Source organism: Sturnira hondurensis, unplaced genomic scaffold (assembly GCF_014824575.4).
Source record: "Sturnira hondurensis isolate 20B ecotype Veracruz unplaced genomic scaffold, ASM1482457v3 Scaffold0017172, whole genome shotgun sequence".
Taxonomy (NCBI): domain Eukaryota; kingdom Metazoa; phylum Chordata; class Mammalia; order Chiroptera; family Phyllostomidae; genus Sturnira; species Sturnira hondurensis.
In genome coordinates this window covers 496,608-503,092 of record NW_028089803.1, presented here as the reverse complement: position 1 = coordinate 503,092, position 6,485 = coordinate 496,608, and positions in this window count along the sequence as shown.

Below are 6,485 nucleotides of genomic sequence, written 5' to 3'. Positions count from 1 at the left end.
TTAAACAAAGAAAAATTATGTAGCATTGCTGTGGGAGTGACTTTCCTCACAAGTCCCCCCAAGTGCTACGGATTAGGTGCATAAATATGACTAAGACATGATGTGATCTGCTTGGGGAGGAGAAGTGAGCAGTGGCCAGTTTTTCAGGGGAAAAATGCCAGCGGCAGCCAGTTTCTCCAAGGAGAAAAAGGCCCTGAGCCCCCTCCTCCAATGCTTTTATTTAGTTCTAATACACAGGAATACAGGGCGGCAAGGATCAAACAGCAGATAACATTTCAAAGAAATCTGAGGGCTTACTGTGAGTCAGAGTCTGTCAGGAACAGAGTTTAAGGGTTTCTCACTGGAACCCTTAACATATGAATGAAAGCACTCTTAGCAGAGCAGATTTCACAGATTTATCAGGAAGTCTTTGTGCTGCCAGATTTTCCCCCAGGACACACTAAGGAAGACAAGGAGCTGCACCTCTCCCCAACAGGTATTCAGGTTTAAGGGGATTAGAGCCAGGAAGCACTTCTCCCAGAGAACATGGGGGCTCAGGTTATGTCAAAGCCAGGGGGGTGAGAGTCCATTGCTGTTTTTCACAGTGCCCCCTCCCTTTCTTTTTATGAAGGCCTCTCAACTGATGGAGTCTAGCTTGGGTTGCCCCCCGCCCCCCGCCCCGCTGTGAGGAGTCTTACCCATCATTGACTTCCGACCAAGTTTGGGGCAGGCAGTGGAAACTGAGGCAGCATTTGCTACCAGAGACAAGCTTTGTCTCCTGTGGCTCACATTCCAGAGGTCATCCCTCACCTTTAGCCACAAGGGGTAGAGATACAATTCCTAAAACCAGGCAGAGCAGTCTACAACACATTGTATTATAATTAAAATATAAAATAAATACTCATGAATTTACAATGATATGAATAAATGATAGAATAAATAAATAGTAGAGAACAGACGCCTACCCTATACAAAATTATACCAAATAAGGTATGTAGGTACTCTGCTTTCAAAATGATAGTGCATAACTCCCTACTTCTTAAGTCTGGACTGAAGATAGTGATTTCAATCTAAAGAGCACAATGTGAAAATGGAGTGGGGAGAAACAAACTTTACAGGGGAGAAATCTACCTCAGCCAGGTGATCAAAGTTAGCATCAGTAGTGATGTTATGTTGGTAGTACATGACCTTGATATGGTGTATTGCAATGCAGTTTACATCTGGGATCTTCCTCCCAATAACCCGTACCTGAATTCTAATCATGAGAAAATATAAGGTAAATCACAATAAAAATATTCAAAAATAGCTTACTAATATTCTGTCAAGATGATTAAAAACAAGGAAATTCTGAGAAATTGTCTCAGTCAAGAGTAACCAAAGGTGACATGGTTATTAATTGTAAGGTGGCATCTTGACCTGGAAAGGACAAAAGACACTACAAAAAAACTGAAGAAAGGCAAATAAAGTCTGAACTCTTGTAATAAAAAAAATATATTGATTCATTAATTATAGCAAATGTACTACTAATATAAAATGTTAATAATAGGGGAAACCAGAGTATATGGGAACTAATTCTCTTTACTATCTTTGTTTTTTTTTTTGTAAATCTAAAACTGTTTTGGAAGTGGGGAAATATATCTTAAGAGATTAAAATACAAAACATTTCTAAATTAACTAGTTTCTTAGAACTTATACTAGTGTTACTCTTCTAAAATTCTGATTCTTTGAGGTTGATATGAAAAGTTCCAATACTTTTTAACTCATAGAAATTGTGATATGCAGGTTTTTAAAAAATTATTGTTCAAGTACAGTTTTCTGTCTTTTACTCTCATCCCAGGCCCCCCCCCCCCCAGTGCTCCCCACATCTCTCCCATTTCCACCCAGCTTAGATGTTGTCCATGTGCCTTTTATACTAGTTTCTGTAAATCCTTTACCGTTCCCCTGAAATTCCCTCCCATCTGATCACTGTCCGCCTGTTCTCTATTTCAGTGTCTGGTTATATTTTGCTTGCATGTCTGTTTTGTTGTTTAGCTTCCTGTTAAATGTGAGATCATATGGTATTTGTCTTTCACCACCTGCCTTATTTCACTCAGCAGAATGCTTTCCAGTTCCATCCATGCTGTTGCAAAGGGTAGAAGCTCCTCCTTTCTTTCTGCTGCATAGAATTTCATTGTGTAAATGTACCATAATTTCTTGATCATTCATTTACTGATGGGCACCTAGGTTGCTTCCAACTCTTAGCTATTGTAAATTGGGCTGCTATGAACATTGGGATGCATAGGTTCTTTTGGATTGGTGTTACACAGTTCTTGGTATATACTCCTAGCAGTGGAATTGCTGGGTCAAAAGGCAGATTCATTTTTAGTTTTCTTAGAAAATTCCATACCATTTTCCATAATGGTTGTGCCAGTCTTCAATCCCACCAACAGTGAACTAGGGTCTCCTTTTCCCCACAATCTCTCCAACGTTTGTTGTTTGTTGCTTTGTTTATGATGGCCATTCTAATCGGTGTAAAGTGGTATCTCATTGTTGTTTTAATTTGCATCTCTCTCATAGCTAGGGATATGGAGCATCTTTTCATGTGTCTCTGGATCCTCTGTATGTTCTCCTTGGAGAAGCATCTGTTCATGTCCTTTGCCCACTTTTTCATTGGGTTGCTTGTCTTCTTAGAGTGGAGTCGAGTAAGTTCTCTGTATATTTTGGAGATTAAGCCTGTCTGAAGTATCATTGACAAATATGATTTCCCATTCAGTTTATTCTCTTTTTATTTCAATACTCTTCTTTAGCCATGCAGAAGATTTTAATTTTGATAAGACCCCATTTGTTTATTCTTTCCTTTATGTCCCTTGCTCTAGAGGACATATCAGTAAAAATGTTGCTGCATGAAATATCTGAGATTTTCCTGCCAATGTTCTCCTCTAGATCTTTAATGGTGTCATGGCTTATATTTAAGTCTTGTATTCACCTTCAATTTATTTTGGTGTATGGTATAAGTTGCTGCTCGAGTTTCATTTTTTTGCACGTCGCTGTCCAGTTCTCCTAACACCATTTGTTGAAGAAGCTATTTTTACTCCATTTTATCTTACTGCCCCCTTTGTCAATTGCTTGTAGAGACTTGGTTTTATTTCTGGGTTCTCTGTTCTGTTCCATTGGTCTATGTGCCTGTTTTTATGCCAGTACCAGGCTGTTTTGATTACAGTGGCCTTGTAATACCATTCGATATCAGGTGTTGGGATTGCTCCTACTTTGTTCTTCTTTCTCAACATTGCAGCTGCTATTCAGGGTTGTTTATTGTTTTATATAAATTTTTGAAGTGTTTGTTCTATGTCTGTGAAATATGTCATTGGTACTTTAATAGGTATTGCACTGAATCTGTAAATTGCTTTGGGTAATCTTGACATTTTGATGATGTTAATTCTTCCAATCCATGAACATGGTATATGTTTCCATTTATTTGTGTCTTCCTTGATTTCTTTCTTCAGTGTTGTGTAGTCTTCTGTATATAGGTACTTTACCTCCTTGGTTAGGTTTATTCCCAGATATTTTATTTTTCTTTTTGCTATATCAAATGGGATTTTCCCCTTGATTTCTGCTTCTGCTGTTTCACTGTTCGTATACAAAAATACCTTTGAAATACCGAACAAGCTGACAGGGACCAGAGGGAAGAGGGGAGAGAATCATAGGGGAAAAGGGGATGGACTCACATGAACAAGTGTAAAGGACACATGGATAATAACTAAGGTGGGGGGTGGAAATGGGAGGGAGGTGGGGAGCACTGGGGGGACAGGCCTGGAAATATAACACAGAAAATTGTACTTGAACAAGAATTAAATAGAATAAAAAATACCTTTGATTTCTGGATATTGACTTTTTATACAACTATTTTGCCAAATTCATTTATTTGAGGAGTTTTTTGGTAGAGTCTATAGGATTTTCCATGTACACTATCTTGTCATCTGCAAATAATGACTGTTTTGTTTCCTCCTTTCTGATTTGGATGCCTTTTATTTCTCTTTTTTGTCTGATCACTGTGCCTAGAACTTCCAATATTATATTGAATAGAAGTGGTGAAAGTGGACAACCTTGTCTTGTTCCTGATCTTAGTGGAAAAGCTTTTAGTTTTTGCCCATTGAGTATGATGTTGGCTGTAGGTATTTTATATATGGCCTTTATTATATTGAGGAATGCTCCCTCTCTTCCCACTTTGCTGAGTGTTATTATCATAAATGGGTGTTGTACCTTATCAAAACCTTTTTCTGCATATATTAATGTGATAATGTCGTTTTTGTCTTTGCTTTTGTTTATGCGGTGTATTACATTTACTGATTTGCAAATATTGAACCATCCTTGCATCCCTGGGATGAATCCCACTTGGTCATGGTGTATAATCTCTTTAATGTATTTTTGGATGTGATTTGCCAATATTTTATTGAGGACTTTAGCATCTGTGTTCATCAGTGATATTGGCCTGAAATTTTCTTTCTTTGTTGTGTCTTTATCTGGTTTTGGAATTAGGATGATGCTGGCTTCATAAAAAGAGTTTGGGAATTTACCATCCTTTTGAATTTTTTGGAATAGTCTGTGAAGAATAAAGGTTAGTTCTTCCTTAAATGTTTTGTAATATTCTCTGGTGAAACCATCTGGTCCAGAGATTTTTGGCTTTGGGAGTTTTTTGATTACTTCTTCAATTTCATCTGCTGTTATTGGTCTCCTCAGGCTTTCTGCTTCATCTTCATTGAGTTTTGGAAGATTATATTTTTCTAGAAATTTGTCCTTTTCACCGGTTTTTCAAATTTCTTGGCATAAGGTTCTTCATAGTAATTTCTTACAATTCCTTCTATTTCTGTGGTATACATTGTAATCTCTCCTCTTTCATTTCTGATTGTGTTTATTTGGGTTCTCTCTCTTCTTTTCTTGATGAGCCTGCTTAAAGGCTTGTCTATTTTGTTTAGCTTTTCAAAAAAAAAAAACATCTCCTGGACTCACCAATTTTTAGAATTATGCTTTTATCCTCTATGTCATTTAATTCTGCTCTGATCTTGGTTATTTTATTCCTTCTACTTGCTCTGGGCTGTCTTTGTTGTTGTCCTTCGTGTTCTTGCAGGCATAGGGTTATGTTGTTTGTTTGAAATATTTCTATCCTCTTTAGGTAAGCCTGTATTGCTATGAACTTCCTTCACAGGACTGCCTTCACTGTGTCCTCTAAGTTTTGGGTCATTGTGAATTCATTTTCATTTGTTTCCAGAAACTTTTTGATTTCTTCCATAATTTCATTGTTGGCCCATTCATTGTTTAATAGCATGGTATTCAGTCTCCATGATTTTGGGTGTTTTGGGTTTTGCTCTTTGGGGTGGGTTTTCAGTTTCAGTCCCTTGTAGTTGGAGAAAATGCTTGGTATGATTTCAACTTTCTTGAATTTGTTGAGGCTTGTTTTGTGTCCTATCACGTGGTCTATCTTTGAAAATGTTCTATGTGCATTTGAAAAGAATGTGTATTTAGCTTCTTTGGGATGAAGCACTCTATATATATCAGTCAAGTCCATATCATCTAGGGTGTTGTTTAATGCTACAATATCTCTGTTGATATTTTGTTTGGAAGATCTGTCTATTTTTGACAGTGGGGTGTTAAAATCCCCTACTATAATTGTATTGCTGTCAATGTTTTTTGAAGTCCTCTAAGATTTTCTTTATATATTTGGGTGCTCCTATCTTGGGTGCATATATGTTTATGAGTTTTATGTCATCTTGGTGGATTCTTCCCTTGAGTATCATGAAGTGACCTTCTGGGTCTCTCTGTATGGCTCTTGTTTTGAAGTCTATTTTGTCTGATATTAGTATTGCTACCCCAACTTTCTTTTGTTGTCCGTTTGCTTGGAAAATTTGTTTTCAGGCCTTCACTTTTAGTCTATGTAGGTCTATTGTCCTGAGGTGAGTCTCTTGTAGGTAGCATATGTGTGGGTTATGCTATCTTATACATTCAACTATTCTATGTCATTTGATTGGGTCATTCAATCCATTTATGTTTAAGGTTATTATTGATTGGTACTTATTGTCATTTTTGTACATGTGTTCCTCTCTGTCTCTCTCTTTTCCTTCCTTTTTTTAAAGTAGTACTCTTAGTATTTCTTGCAGAGCTGGTTTGGTGGAGGCATATTCTTTTAGACTTCTTTTGTCTTGGAAGCTCTTTATTTGACCTTCTATCTTTTGAGAGCCTTGCTGGGTAAAGTAGCCTTGGTTACAGTCCTCTGGTTCTCATTACTTGGAACATTTTTTCCATTCTCTTCTTGCTTTGAGTGTTTTCATTGAGAAGTAAGTAGCTAAACTTATTAGGGCTCCCTTGTTGTTACTTCCTTTCTCTCCCTTGCTGCCTTTAAGATTCTCTCTTTATCTTAGAATTTTGCCATTTTACTGATGATGTGTCTTGAAGTGGGCCTCTTTGGGTTCCTCTTGATTGGGATGCTCTGTGATTCTTGGACCTGGGTAATTGTTCTTCTCATCATATTAGGG